The sequence below is a fragment of the Syngnathoides biaculeatus genome, chromosome 5 (assembly GCF_019802595.1).
Source record: "Syngnathoides biaculeatus isolate LvHL_M chromosome 5, ASM1980259v1, whole genome shotgun sequence".
NCBI lineage: Eukaryota > Metazoa > Chordata > Actinopteri > Syngnathiformes > Syngnathidae > Syngnathoides > Syngnathoides biaculeatus.
This window is the reverse complement of record NC_084644.1, coordinates 30,972,655-30,988,379: the sequence shown is the minus strand read 5'-3', so window position 1 is coordinate 30,988,379 and position 15,725 is coordinate 30,972,655. Positions and strand designations below refer to the sequence as shown.

The window sequence follows — 15,725 nt, the reverse complement described above, 5'->3', positions numbered from 1 at the left end:
CCACAAAAATAAAAAGAGAAAGGACAGAAGGGGTCTTTGATGTTGGATTGGCAGCTAAGAGACAGGGGTTGAAGGGTGAAGGTCAAAGTTCAGTATCCTACTGATTGGGGGGGTGCAGATTGGACGCTTGCTAATGAGATGGGACAGTTGGAGAGGATCTCACACACATTTTGTAGACATGTCAAGAAGGTTCTAGAAAGATGGACATGGCATATGGGGAAGATATTATCAAACGTATCATTTTTGACAATTATAATGTATTAACTTTCATATATTCTTCACTGCTTATCCTCACGAGGGTCACGGGAGGGCTGGAGCCTATCCCAGCCGTCAACGGGTAGGAGGCGGGGTACACCCTGAACTGTTTGCCAGCCAATCACAGAGCACATTGAGACAAACAGCCACACGCACAATCACACCTAGGGCCAATGTGTTTAATAAATGTTGCATGTTTTTTGGGGATATGGGAGGAAACTGGAGTGTCCGGAGAAAACCCACGCAGGCACAGGGAGAACATGGAAACTCCACACGGGCGGATCCGGGATTGAACCTGGGAACTCAGAACTGTGAGGCCAACACTTTCCAGCTGATGCGCCGTGCTGCCAGAACTAACATTAATAATGTAAATTATCAAGTTAAATGTGCTACAACATTACACATTTGGTTATTGATTATGGTAGTTCCCAACCATCCACAAAAAAATATTTAAGATCTCGCAAGGTCCCCTGCGTATGAAGGTGCAGGTACAGTGCCATAAAAATGTATTTCATTTATTGAGGAAAAAAATCTATTCTGTTACATGGCCCTGTATGGAAAAACTCATAATTATAATTAAAATTATATATATATATATATATATTAGAATTAATTGTGGATAGTCGCAATTTTTTATGAATTTTCACTGATCATACACAAGCCTGATTACCTCCAGACCTGTTCAATTAAGAAATTAATCAAACAGAATCTGCTCCAAGAAAATCAAGTTGCAGATCTCGGAAGCTAAGAGGGTTCGGCCCTGGTTCGTACTTGGAAGGGAGACCCCTTGGGAATACCGGGTGCTGTAAGCTTCTCTCCCCGGCTAAAATGCAGAGGGATTATGTCAGGAAGGGCATCTGGCGTAAAACTGTGCTAAACAAATATGTGTGCATCTGAAATGACATGCTGTGGTGAGCCCTAACGGGACAAGCCAAAAGGAAAAGAAGAAAATGCATGGGTGGACGTCATTAACGTTGAGAGTTTTGGAAGGTGTGGGTTTTGTTAGATCTGGCATAAATGGAGCACAGCAGTTCAGAAAAACAGCATCACAGCAACAGTCAGACATGGTGGTGCTCGTGTGATGGTCCTGGGCTGCTTTTCTCCATCCGGATCTGACCAACTTGCTGTGATTGACGTAACTGTGAATTCTGCTTTTCAACAGAAAATCCTGAGGGAGAAAGTTTAACCCTGAGTTTGTGACCTCAGGCAGAAGCGGATTTGGGTCCTGCAACAGGATAACCATTAAAAAAAAAAAAAAAAACACACACACACATCAGGACCAGCACCTTCACCTTCTGAATAATTCATTCATTCATTCATCTTCCGTTCTGCTTACTCTCACTAGGGTCTAAGGCGTGTTGGACCCTACTCCCAGCTATCTTCGGGAGACAGGTGGGTACACACTGAACTGGTTGCCAGGCCAATTACAGGGCACATATAAACAAACGTACTAGTTGGACACTCATTCACACCTACGGACAATTTAGAATTGAAATTACGTACCTACCCTGCATGTTTTTGGGATGTGGGAGGAAATCGGAGTACCTGGCGAAAACTCACACTGACACGGGGAGAGTATGCAAAGTCCACACAGCCGGATTTGAGCCCTCATCGTCAGAACTGTGAGGCAGATGTGTTAACCAGTCATCCACCATGCCGCTCTGAATGGTTCAAAATACAAAATGAAGGTTTTTGAATGGCCTAGTGCAAGCTGAGAGTTGATTCCAATTGAAATGGCGTCGCATGACCTTTTTTTGCTGAATTAAAATAATTCTGCAACAAGATATTGCAATACTGCATAGTTTTGGAATGTGTGGGGGGGGGGGTGGAGAACCAGAGGACCTGGAGAAATCCTATGCAGGCACTTGGAAGACATGGGGGTAGGTAAAAAGATAACCAAACAGGGTGCCAGGAATAGCTGGAGGAAACCACAGAAACACCGGGAGAACATTCAAACTCCAGATAAAAAGGGCCAGAAGAAGATTTAAACCTAGAACCTCAGAGCTGTCAGGTAGACGTGCCAACGACTATATTACCATACCTACATCTTATTGTTATTTTTTTTGTGTGTGTGTGACCAAATGTAAAAATTCAACAGTGGCTCAGATTATTACTTAAGTGACTTCAGAGGTCCGTTTGCATTTTATTATAACGCTTTGTAACACGTGACTCGCTCGAGGTGCACTATTTTCAAATATCCACATGATGGCAGCCTCCATCAGCTTCCAAACACACGCAGTCATGCCCTTTTGGTAACATCCAAGTAGCAAATGAGCACAGTGGGAGTCGCCCCACGTTTTAAGTCTAAAACATCAAGTTTCCAACAAGCTCAAAGCAGAGCAGATATGAACCTTAATTGGGGACGTATTAGAGAAATTCCTGAATCCTGACATGTTAGACATGCAGTGTCTGCATGCACGGGTTTCACGTTCTCGGGGCACCTTGACCACTATCTAGCGAGGGGCCACATGCAGGGGATTTCAGACATGTTGTTCGTGCTGTACCTAAAGCATTCATTTTGACATTCATATGGACCAATGTCAGCCCTTCCTTCTGGGCCCCATTCAGCTCGGGGGCCTGGGCAACTGCCGAGGATTGCCTGCCCTGTTGCACTGCCATTGTACTCAAGTTACTGTGGGGGGGAAAATTCTGCAAATGAAGTGGAGTCCACTTGAAATTTCAAGCAAGTCAAGTCTTAGTTTTGGTTTCGGCAAGTCATACGACAAGTTGTGAATTCTTGCTAAAGTGGTAAATACAATCACACACACGCACACATACCACTTTGAACTTACTATCTTTACTTGCGTTAGTTAGCTCTAGTAACACATTCACAATCATTTTATTTTAATTGTTGCAAAACCAGTGTCCTTCTTCTTCTTCTTTTTCTCTCGGCTTGTCCAAATTGTGTATTTCTTGGTCTTCCCAAATATACTCATAACCAACATAAAGCATCCTAACTTTTCGTAGTGATGGATGAAGTTTGATGTCATACTTGGGTTTTATCTTTGATTTGCAAACCTTGGACATTCCCATTCTCTTTTTCTTGATTTAATCAAAAACATAATCCTAAAATCCAGACGTAATAATATTCAGAAGTGCATCTATGAGATTTACTACATGAAGTTTCCTCTGATGTCCATGTTATAGCATGCTGTTGGGTTGCTATACAAAATACTGTATATGTTTTTGTAACACACATCATTGGCTACTGTACACATTTCTAATCTTTGTTATAGAAAGAGTCACTAATGGTGTAGTGGTACACACGCCTGACTTTGGTGCATGTAGCCTATGATCGATTCCCTCTCAGTGATGGTGTTGATGTCTGCCCTGCGACTGACTGGCAACCAGTTCAGGGTGTAGCCCGCCCCTCACCCAGAACAAGCTGGGATAGGCTCCGGCTCTCCTGTGACCCTTGTGAGGATAAGTGGAGGAAGCAAAACAGTGATGAGGCAACAAATTTGGAGAAATATTGATATTCCCCATCCATGGCATTATTTAAGATAATCGTTTGATGTTGTCAGCTCCAGAAGGATTTGCGTCTTGGACTTGCCTAAAGACCAGCAGGTACTAGCGTGAAAAAAAAAATCTAATACAAAGAATTAAAAAAACAAACAAACATACACACTTTTGTTGGAGACAATTTTTTTGTTGTTGTTTTTTTTTACATATTCGGCTAATAAAGATGATTCTTTCCGTTGCCATGTTGGCTAACTTGCATATTTAAAAAGTCAAATCACAAATTCAGGAAAGCTGTAGGAATATTGTATGATGTTTTGCAGTGCAGAAAAGCTGAGATAACACTAGCTAGCTTTTGGTTTAAACAAACAAACAAAACCCCCAAACCTTTGTTTTTTTATGTCCAATATTATCAATCTATTATTGTAAGTGATTGACTGCAATTGTTTCGGTGAAAAAGACAGTTTTACGTTTTCACTGTAGAACTTCCCCAAGTTTGTACATTATTTGCGTGACGACGTGGTTTTTATAAAAGCTGATGAAAAAGTTATGACGTTTTTTTTTCACGTTGTCACTTCCCCCCAAATCACATCAACAGGGGGCGCTCCCGACTGTCCCACTCCGGGTATCCTGGCTACAAACAAAAGGCGATTATGTAATGCTGCGTATGTGATACTCACTCGTCATTCGGTAATTCGTGGTCTTGGCTTTCCTCTGTTAATAAACCAAAATTAATATTCATCAATAAAGAGGCGTCGTGTCCAAATGTGTCAATCATCTTCATACAATTTACAAACAAGAGGTTAGCCGAGTTTACGCTAGACCACGCCCCCTCTAACCAGCTGGTGGCAACACGCTCAGTGACGTCACCACCCCGCGCAGCCATTGGCCAGGAGAACGTCGCGCAGCAAGCCAATCGCCTGCCGCTGCAGTGACGTCGCCGGGCTCCGGCCTGGTTCACTATGAGTGGAGTAGGCAGGGCGAGGGCTCTTGCCGCCTTGCGATTGGCTGGAGTGGCGGTGAAAGCGGGGCTCTGTTGCTGAGAGAGAGTGAAAAGAGAAGGAAGAGTAGGAAGTCACGTCCTGAAAGCGGCATTGCCGCGTTTAGCTTTAACTACTACAACTCAACTGGGAATAGTTTAAGCACTGTGTTGAATACCTGTAAGTATAACAAATTGGAATTGATGCGCTATCGCCATGTCCTCCCCCGCTGCTGTCAATTATGGTAAACAGATTGGTTCTCTCAACGATATGGCGCATTTGTGCCGTCCTATTGGCTCTCATCAGCGTGGTCCCGCCCCTGAGCCCGCCTTCGTGCTGTTCCTATGGTTCCCAAAGCTCTCATTGGCTACTGTAAAGTTTGGACGGGACGCCGGTTTGCCTGAGCATGGCCGCCGCTATTGGTCGGCTCGGCCCGTCCGTCAAGTGGAGCTTGACAGCTCGCTACTCCTCCGCGACTTGGGGCGCCGCCGCCGATTGGTTACTGTATGTGTCAGCGCTCTCCGATTGGCCGCTGGGCCCAGCTGTTAGTGGTTCATTCACCATTTTGTGACTGTAGTGGAAAAGAGACGAGCGATACTTTGGCGTATCCTCCTCGGAGTTTCAGTGCGGGGGAGCTCGGCGATGTTGGACGGTTGGGAAAAGTAACTCGCCCCAAGGGACTCCAGAGTCCTCCAAGACGACAAGCGAGGAGATGATCGCGGGAGCCGCACGGGCTGTCTCAGCCGCAAAATAAGACCATAAATCTTTTCTTCTTTCCCCGCTGAAGAGGAAAAAGCTCTGCTCGGGTGAGTTCAAACTTATGTTAGCGATGGGGGGGGGGGGGGGGGGGGTGATGCTCAACTGATTTAAAGTCTTCCTTTACGCGTGTGGGAATGTGCTGCCACACTACCGGACTGTTGTTCACGTTGTGCCCGGAGAAACGAACCGCTCGGCAGGCAGGACGAGAGAGAGAGAGAGGTGGAGGAGGAGGAGGGGGGGGAAATACACACACACGCACACACTGCACAACAACCTTTAAAACTTTCTCCAAATATAATTGCGCGAACAAACGTGACATTCAGCACAAATTCAAACACTAATATAGCTATATTATGACATTACGGCGGATTTTCGATACTTTGCTCGACACCTTTTCCGTGTTGGCGTCGAGTCGAAAAACACGTCGACCTCTTTTCGCAACCGAATTAAAAAAAACAGCCACGACGTGACATTCTCTTCATTAAAAAGAAATTACATACAAACGATGAATGTGAGTCGTAACGTGGCGAATTAAAGGCCAATTCTCCCGCTATACCGTGCATGTCGTCGTGGTTGTTGTGTAGTAGTAGTAAGTAAGTCGTGCGTTGCGTACTACGAAGGCTCTACAACCGTGGAGCATTCCTTTAGCAAGCTAATATTATTTATTGTTTCCTTCTTTGTTAGTTTTGTGTCAAATGATTTATTTATTTTCTAGCGACTGAAGAGGCAGGAATTCGACCTGTCATGTTGCCATCCCATAAGAAACAACGTCACTTGATTTAACTGATTGTTATTATTTTTTTAGGTTTTTACGGGCTGGCCTTTGAGTCATAGACGTGGTAGTTGTACTCAAGTTATGAGCTTTTCCCACACCTTATGACCACTGTCAGTCGCAGTATCATCTGAATTATGCAGCTTTTTGCCTTGTTTTTTTTTTTTTTTTAATATATCCTTGCAGCAACCTTCCATTAGTGTCTATGATGTTCAGTTTGGCCATTCCCAAACAAAGACCTGGACTTCATAGGAACCAGAATACGGCCATTCCAGCGAGCAACCTACAGCCCGTGGGCCTTTTACGGACCTCCCGAAAGCATTTAAACGGGGCCTGTCACGGCCCGAAATGCTAGTAACGCATAACAACAAACATTTGCCGTGTCATATTTTGTCACGCCAAAGTGTGCGTTAGCGCATCTTGCGCGTTGCTTGCGTGACCCACTTAAAGGCAAATGCGGTCCCCAGATCCACCAGAGTGAAATTCTAATTCTAAATTCTAATCAAAGCTGCGAGAATTGACACATGCACCCTCGTACCCCCGTTATCAAGGCAAATTGTCCACATCAGTGGTTATCCAACTTGGCACACCAAGTCCCACCTGAATGACTATTATTACGATAAAGCATTGTACCCCTGAATATGTGTTCAGCAAAAATTAGGGAGAGGCAGACGTTTTAGCCCTTAAAAATTAAAAATATTCATCCCTCCATCTATCTCATTCTCACCAGGATTGTGGGTTAGCTTGAGCATATTCCAGCTGTCTTTGGGCAAGAGGCATAGTACACTGAAGAGGTTGGCAGCCAGTCGCAGGGCACATATAGCCAAACAACCGTTCACATTCACACCTACGGACAATTTAGAGTCTTGAATTAACCTACCGTGCATGTCTTTGGAATATGGGAGGAAGTAGGACTGCCTGTGGAAAACCCACGGAGGCACGGAGATAACAAGTAACCTCCACACAGAAAGGCCGCGGAGCCCAGATTTGAACCCACAGCCTCAGAAACATAAAGCAGATTTCCCAACCAGTAAATTTATAGATATATTTAAGATGATTGAAAACCATTTAAAGTTGAACTTTGTGCTTAGCTATGGGAATATAAAAATTAGTACTTAATTATGCAATTAAAATGAATTGCAGATAAAACTGAAATAAAAATTATCCCCAAATAAATGTTTGACAACAAACATAATAGAATAAATGAAAATTGTTTTTTTTTAATGTTAATTATAACTGTTAATCCGAACTGTGCTCAAGAAATGTGCAGTACTGGATTAAAAAAGGTTTAAGATGCCATGACATAATGCACAGTTTGAACATTTAATTCAGTAATCGTTGGCATAGTTTGATGAACAAATAAATTCACATTTTCAGACCAATTAAGTTGTCATTTCCCACACCACAGCCTTTGGAAATAATTGGATAGGATAGGATAGCTGCTTCAGTTTGGAGCTCATTTGGATCAACTCCCTTGTAAGAGTAAAGCCACCACAGTACGCACATAAAGACAATCGGGCTGTTTTTGCCAGAAATCTGCCCCTTCCCGTCCAAGCATATCAAATGCCAGACAATATTATGTCTTAGAAGATTATCCTGTTAGATTGTCTTTAGGTCTTGGTTGTGTTCAGAGTGGATTCCTTCTGACTTTAGGGTCTGAAACAAGTCAGCGCCGATAATCTTAAATATCAAACTCATTCAATATTTAGAACCCAAACTCTTCGTGTGTGGCTAAAGCCGACGTCTCTCGAGTAACTACAAAGTCAATAATGACATGGAATGGGATCTAGCCAATCAAAGAAGTGACTTCCAAAGAAAAAACATAACAAATATGAAGCAAAAAAAAAGTCCCACTCCATGACATATTTTCCATAAAAGTGAGTTCCCAAGATGGCAAGAAGTATTTTATAAAGCAAGTCTTTTTTGATGACAAGAGTCCCGCATCAAGTTTCCTCAAAAACCTTTGAGTAACATCAGAGCGTACCCAAAAGTGTCTGCTCGCCATTGTTTTTGTGAGATTCCATGTGATCACGCGAGACATCGAGTTCAGCGCCAGAATGGTTTTCATGTGTGTGGTGTCCTGTGTTGAAATTACTGGGGGACACCAGACACAATATGAGCACAGCTGTTTATTGCCTGATGTTTTATCTTTATGCGTGTGGTCTGTCACGAAGAAAGTTGAAAAATCCTTATGCGTGCCTTAGTCAAAACCCTGGAATTTGCCCAAAATGGCTGCTTCACACCAAAATACCCAAGTTCCCATTCCTTTGTAGGGATAGGTCCTTCAGACTTATTTTGCCCATTCAATTTCGTGTTAATTGTGCCAATTTCCTCAAACTTTTCCCACGGCACTAACACGACCCAAAAGGCATACCTCTTCAACTCGAGACTGGGCTTGCTAAAATTGGTGAGTTTTAAAAATGCAAATAATTAGTTGGAATGATGTAAGTTAAAAGTGATGGACGGGCCCTGATGCCCTCCTTATCAAGGCGAAGCCTCAGATTTGTCATCAAACTTTGACGCCATGCTCTGCATACATTAAATGGCAGAGACACACACAAAAAAATGCCAAACAATTTAGTATCACCCTTTTGTTCAGGAGACCTGGTTCCAATTCGGACTCATTTGGGGAAATTCCCATAAATGTCTACTTAAAACCAAAAGGGCCAACTTCCTGTTCAATTTTTTGTTTGAGACTTTTTTTTGTCTATGCATTGTTGATTAGTGAAAGCAGTGTCGGGGGTGATTTTTTTTTTTTCTAACATTCCACACGACACTACTGAGTGACGTTTGGGGGGGGGGGTCGTGTTCAAGACTTCTTAAATACACAAATGTTCGCCGTGATACGCACTGTAATTGCATGTTGAGTCCCCCAAAAGGTGAGATATGCGATGGAAGAATAAAAATGATTCAGAGAAGGCTATTATGAAACCCTTTTAATCTTAACCTATAAATGCGCATGAGAAATAAGAAACTTTTATGCTTTTAGAAATTGCACGGCAGGGTGCATTCAATGTGCAAATAGTCTAAGTGCCATAGATTATCCACCCATGACCTTTCATATGAAGATTGTGTTAGGGCAACCAAGTAGTGGAATTAAAAATCCCCCCCCCCCCGCACAATCGGCATTTGTGCTCTTGTACATTTAGAAATGGTGTCATTCCATATACGGATTGAACCGAAATGTGTTTTTTAATGCATCTCAGTAAATGTGTGTGTCTGTGTGTGTGAGAGAGATGGAGCGAAAGAGAGAGACAAGGGAGATTTTAACAATGTGTGCATGAATGCTCTGCAAATTCCACAAAGAAACCATGAAACAGACAAAACGTTTTGAATGAGTACATAAAGTTTGATGTATTTAGAGGAGACCGAGGTTACATTATTTTATCTTGACTGTGTTTGTCCAGTCTAAAGCCATGGAAACAACAAGCCCGCCGTTTTCCCGTCTCGTCACGGTAATGTGTTCGCTCTCGATCAAATGCCTTGATCACTCCTCCCTCAGATTTCAGACTAACCGAGGATAAGTATTGGACAGAAATTACATTTATTGAATACACTAAAAAAAAACAACTGTCGGAGAGTTGACCTCCAGTTGACCATATGTGATCTATTTTTTTTAAATGCTAGATCTCGTATTCATTGTATCTTTAAATCAAATGAATCTTTACCAGGCTCACACTGGCCATAGCACCTTCATAACATTATCATAACATCTCTATTACTATACACACAACATTTTAACACTTGAGCCTAAAAATATGTCAGCCAATATAAAACTAAATAAAGTAATGTGGCTCAAGTCCCAATTCTTATGAGTCATGTTATGAGAAAAAAGTATTTAAATTTTATATAGATTTTATATTATTGGATTAAATCTGATTATCAGTATTGTGAAACTAAAATTGTAACAGATATTTAAATTATTGCAAAGCTTTTTCAAGAAAAGCTGTATTTATTTAGAGAAAAGTACATAGCCACAAGTCTTCATTTCGCTATAAAAGACACATCTTGACAAGAAAGTGTTCATGTTCTGAGGAAAAAGTGTCAGTTTTTAAATATTAAGAAATTGAAGACTGGTTGAAAGTTGTGAGTAATTAAAATAATAATTGTATGTGGATTAACTGTACTGAGCACCCTGTGTCACAATAAGTCTCATTTCCTGTTCTGTGGTTATTATGACAATTGGACTTTAGCCATTATGGTAGTCCTCTGTTTTGGCATCACCAAAACACAGCAAAGAAAAAGCAAAACACACCCTTGGAGTAAATCTCACTCTGCGAACTTTGGGGATTCCGCTGGATAGAGTTAAGTATAAATTTAGACGAAGAAATGAGCCTTTTATGCATTAATTATACTATATTTCTTCCTAGAGTGGGCTTGGCAGCACCGCCATTTACGCCGGGAATTTCACATCTCTCGCTTGAGCGAACAAGAATGATGCTCTGTTTTTTTGAGGCAGAAATGAAATAAGAACCCATCGTGCTTATAACTCGACGGACACTAAAGGCAAAGCTACCCCCAAATACTTTCCAGTGAAAAGAAAGAGATGGGTCAAGATGCCAGATTGGCCCAAACTCTTCCGTGTTATAACAGAAGGCGAACACGCACACACACAGACACACACACACACACACACACACACACACACTCACGGTACAACAAGCATGACCGAACACATTTTTTCCGAGCGAAGATCAACCAGAGATTCCGCGGAGCGGTCGGTCAGCCGAGAGTCGTCGACTCCTTGCTGCTTTTCTCTTTGTGACACATTATGAACATTAGTAAACGAAGAGCAAAAACGGTCGCGCTGCGTACTTGCATAATAACACGTATTTGCTTCATGTTACAATGGGGTATGGAAGTGAATTGAAAATGATAATGGGAGTGTTTTCACCTTGAGCAAATTGAACAGATCTGATGGAAATAGATAAGACTCTGCTCAGAGCACTTTATATATTAAGAAGATTTTAAATATTGTCAAATGCGATATAAAGATAAAAATAGTAGGAAATAAAATGTGTGCATCTGCAAAAGTGTTAAGTCAGTGAAATGTTGAAAAATTATGGGGAATATGGGGGGAGATATTTTACATGAATAAAGTGGAAATACAGTGCAGTGGTACCTTTATGTACAGGTTAATTTCTTTTTACAACTCAGTTTACTTGTATTTTGAATCAATTTTCCCCATGGAAATTAATTTAAATAGCACTCATCTGTTTGAGAGCCCCCAGCACATCCTGTTGTTCTAGAAAAACAGCAATTATTGTAATTTTTTTTTTCAAAAAGCATATAAAGAAGCAAACTGTTTTTTAAGTGTAAAGTGTATAACAATATACAGTACTGTAGTATTTGTGTTGGATGTCTGCCTTAAAGGGATGTAGCCTCGTGAGTAAAATTAGCAGCTGGATTCAGGTCGATCGGTTTGTCAGCGTGTGAGCGTCTGGGTGTGAGATGTGGCTTACAGCAGCCCCTTGCAAGTGTTCTTTTGTATTTGCGTGTTTGAGTATTTGTCCCATTCAATAAATAACTGAATGTATATCAGCAAATGTTGCTCTCCTTGCCCACATGCTACATGCCATCACAGTACTTTAATTTTTCCATTTTTTTCCCCCACTTGACTCGAGTAGCAGCATATCTGTATCTCGCTAGTACCTCGAATTTTCAGCCAGCTCCGATGACCCTGAAAAGCATAAATGGCACACAAAATAGATGGCTGGCTGTTCAGAAAATATAAAATATTTTCTGAATTTGGATATAATAATTGTACCTTTCACACAGCTTGTAAAGGCCAGCATTTTTCTTCCTTTTTAGTGTGTCATGCTTCTGTGTGAGAGGTACCAATATGGAATGGGGGCGGGTGAAGGTGACAATAGAATTTCCTGGCTTTGGAAGGTACTATTTGAGATGAATGTTGGAACCGTGATGGAACAACTGAAATTATGTAACACCCGACACACATCTCTTCTGGCGTGTTGTGTTGACAGCAACTTATTACTATTAACTAAATATTCTGATAATTTATTTAACATTAGGATTCTATTTTAGCAACTAGCACAAATCCAGCCCTGTGCATTGCATAACTCTGAGGGAAGGTGGGAAAGACCCGGTTTTGGTAATTTCATGGACCGGCGTACCCCCAGCACATTAACAATGCTACGTCTGTGCTGGGGTGTGTGTCACCATGGCCAACTTTAATCTTCTCCAATCAAAGTCGCTTCCTTCATTTTCTTTAAAAACACACGTTGACTCTTTATGTGGAAAAGGACATAGCGATTTGAGCGTGACTGGGCCAATGAACCTGAGCAGGTACCCTTATTAAATACAGATTGAATTGGTGAAAAAAAACAATGACAATTTCCGGCCTACAGAGCACACCAGATTATAAGACTCACATTTGTAAAAGAAATACCATTTGGTACATATTTAAGACGCACCTGTGTAAAAGCCACAAGTTCCCACATTGAAACCCACATTGAAACACGGGATATTTACAAAGAAAGACAGGACACAGAAAGAGTTTTCAAAGTTTTAATACCTTATCTTAACATAGCAACAACACGGTAGCACGAACAGGGCTGGTTTAAAAAAAAAACCACACCACGACAGCTACACAGTAGCAACACGGTAGCACAACACTAAGAGAGCTGGTTAAAAAAAAACAACATACCTAAATCACTGAGATGCGGCAGTAACACAGCAGAAACACGCTAGTGCGGTGCTAATCCTAGCGCGGCGCTAACAGGGCTGGTAAGAAAGAACAACCAGGTAGAAATCACTGAGACGTGGCAGTAACACAGCAGCAACACGCTAGCACAGCACTAACGCTAGCGCAGTGCTAAGAGTGCCGGCTTAAAAAAAACATACCGGTAAAAGTCTCTTTCTCTGCGTGTATATTCCACTTGTCTTACTCTTACCTTTTCCACTCGAGTGCCCCGTTGCGGCTCTTTTAAAAAAGGCACAAATTAGCCGCATCACCACATAAGCCACGGAGTTGAAAGCGTGTGAACAAAGTCACCGTTTATAGGCCAGAAATTACGGTATGTCCACAGACCTCTTTGATCTGTGTATAACCCCGTCAACGATTGTTCGTTTCCCACCCCCTTGCCCCTCTTGGTGCCGTGGAGTATGTGGGATGTATATATCGTAATACAATACAATAATGAGGATCGTAATCAGAATGGATTAAATGAAATCATTTCTACAGTAATTCAGAGGCTCCGATGCCCACTGTTCACATATTTATGAAATACATTTGATTGCATACACGTCTGGAAATCTCCTCACTGTTGTGACAGGCACCTTAACTAATTCCATCCAAATCTTGTCAGACCAGTCGTCTACCTTTCATGAAAATTTGGATGTGGTCTGACCAACTTCTATCCGTCCATCCATTGTCTGCGCCACTTATCCTCACGACGTTTACTTACCAAATGGTCACATACGTTAGGTGGATGTCAAAAGACACATCTTTGTTGCATCGGTAGGCTCCCATCTTGGTGGTGGCCGGTCTGCCAAGTTGGCAAACACCCAGCGAGTTTTACACTTTGCATGAGAATGAAGATATAGCACCATTGACACTCCGGTGCAGTATGCCAAAAAAGAGCCTTACAATATTTTTATATGGTAACAACTTATTTCATCACTTCCATCGACCCATGAATTTTTTTTCTCATAACAATCTGACTTTATTGTCATCACTCTACAACTGTTTCCTCGCAATTTTATGACCTTCTTCTTGTCACTGACTTTTTTTGTCGAAGCTTTTACGACTGCATTACGACTTTATTTTTGTCACAACAGGACTTTTATATATTCGTATATTTCTACCTTAATCTGGTCATTCAGTGACATTTGTCGTGGATAATTGCAATTTTCTCCAAATGTTATGACTTTATTTCCGTAACTGCACAACTATTTGTTGTAATGTTGCATTTTTTCCATTAATATTGCGATTTAATTCTCGTCATTCTACAACTCTTTTTCTGCCATTTTACAACCGCACTGCACTGTAATATTCTTGTTATTGGGAAAACTGCACTTTTTTTCTCGTGACGTTAGATATTTCTATTAACAGTACATTATTATCATAATGATACTTCTTAATCACTGCAACTTTTTTCTTCATCCTATCATGACTTTTTGTGGGATTATGAAATTATTTTGTTAACTGCACAATTTTTTTCTTGACAATATATTTTTTTGTTAACATGACTTTTTTTCCCTTAAAGTTTTAACTTAATTCTAGCAATAGACAACTTTTTTTCCTCATCACTCAGCACCATTTATTTCCCTACATTACCTACATTTATTTGTAACTGTTATGACGTTATTATTGTCACTCTATGACAGTTTGGAGACAAATTCCTTATGTGTTGCTACACACTTGACCAACAAAGCTGATTCTGATTCAGAGTCTGACTTTACTGTCGTCACTTTATGACTTCTCTTATATTTGTTAAACTTTATTTTCATCACTGCACATATTTTTTATGCAACATTGTATTTTTCCCCTGATAGTTTGACTTTATATTAGTCACAGCAAAATTGTAAATTGTATTGTAAAATTATGGCTATTTTCTTGTAATGGTATAACTTTATTCTCATCATTCTGCACTGACATATTTTTCTCCTGACTCCACGAAATGTCTCTCATCTCATTTTTTTCAGTGTTTCAATCTCATCTCTCTTTTTTTTTTTTTTAGTGTTTCTGTTGTGGACCTAGTAGTTCTTTATACTTATGCAACAATCCTATAATGTACATTTAAAAATGTAGTGCTCCCCTTGTCACAAATATTTCTTTATACATCCACATTTATGTTTAAAAATTTAGTTAGAATTTTTTTTTCACATTCTATAGCCACTGTTCATGGCTCAACTGTTTTATCACAGAAATGATGCCTTAAGAGAATGTTTATATTTTGCTACTGAGCTCTGAAAATGAGTAAATGCTATAGTTATGATTACAATCACTGATGAATGTGAAATTTACAATCTGTGTTTCTGATTAATAGGGTCAAAGAGATGAGTCATTTTGAAAGTCTTTAAGGACAAACACAGGATTAGTTCTCGCCGTGTGTTGCGAATTATGTCCTCTTTGATAACAAGGTCACCTTATGCAAATGTGTGTATGCACTCAGTGTATAGTTTTACGCATGCGGTAATTATAAGGAGGCGAGTATTTCTACATGTTTGTACACGAATACACTGAAAGACAGCACAGGTCGGCGTGTTTGCGCAGTCTGTTTTGTCGTCTGGCATCTCGTGCAAGCCTTTTTAAAAAAAACATTTCTCCCATTATTCTCAGCATTAGCCCAGTTAGAGTTCCTCCATGCCCAAATGTTTGTGTCAGAAGATGCCGGGGAATGCTCGAGAAAAGTGTGTGCGTGTGCGTGCGTGTGTGTGTGTGTGTGTGTGTGTGTGTGAGAGAGAGAGAGAGTCTGTGGAAATTCCCAGCGACTACTCCAGAACGCTCTTAACAAACATCCGCACACCACCACCGT

The 15,725-nt window shown here is 41.0% G+C and overlaps 1 protein-coding gene and 1 long non-coding RNA gene across 4 annotated transcripts in view; one reads left to right on the top strand and one right to left on the bottom strand.

Annotated features, from left to right (window-relative positions):
• Nucleotides 1-1,822: 1,822 nt before the first annotated feature.
• LOC133500759 (uncharacterized) lies at nucleotides 1,823-6,415 on the bottom strand. Of its 3 annotated transcripts, none has more exons than XR_009795027.1 (3): nucleotides 4,873-5,092; nucleotides 4,395-4,753; nucleotides 1,823-1,916 (listed from the first exon to the last, which is right to left on the bottom strand). It is a non-coding gene; the product is annotated as an uncharacterized LOC133500759 (long non-coding RNA). The 3 variants fall into 3 exon arrangements; XR_009795026.1 differs by lacking the exons at nucleotides 1,823-1,916; nucleotides 4,873-5,092 and adding exons at nucleotides 3,158-3,669; nucleotides 6,327-6,415; XR_009795025.1 differs by lacking the exon at nucleotides 1,823-1,916 and adding an exon at nucleotides 3,158-3,669.
• cicb (capicua transcriptional repressor b) overlaps nucleotides 5,287-15,725 on the top strand; it is a 58,742-nt gene continuing 48,303 nt past the window's right edge. The window contains 1 exon segment of the mRNA XM_061819674.1: nucleotides 5,287-5,500. The gene's annotated coding sequence lies outside the window, so the exon portion shown is untranslated.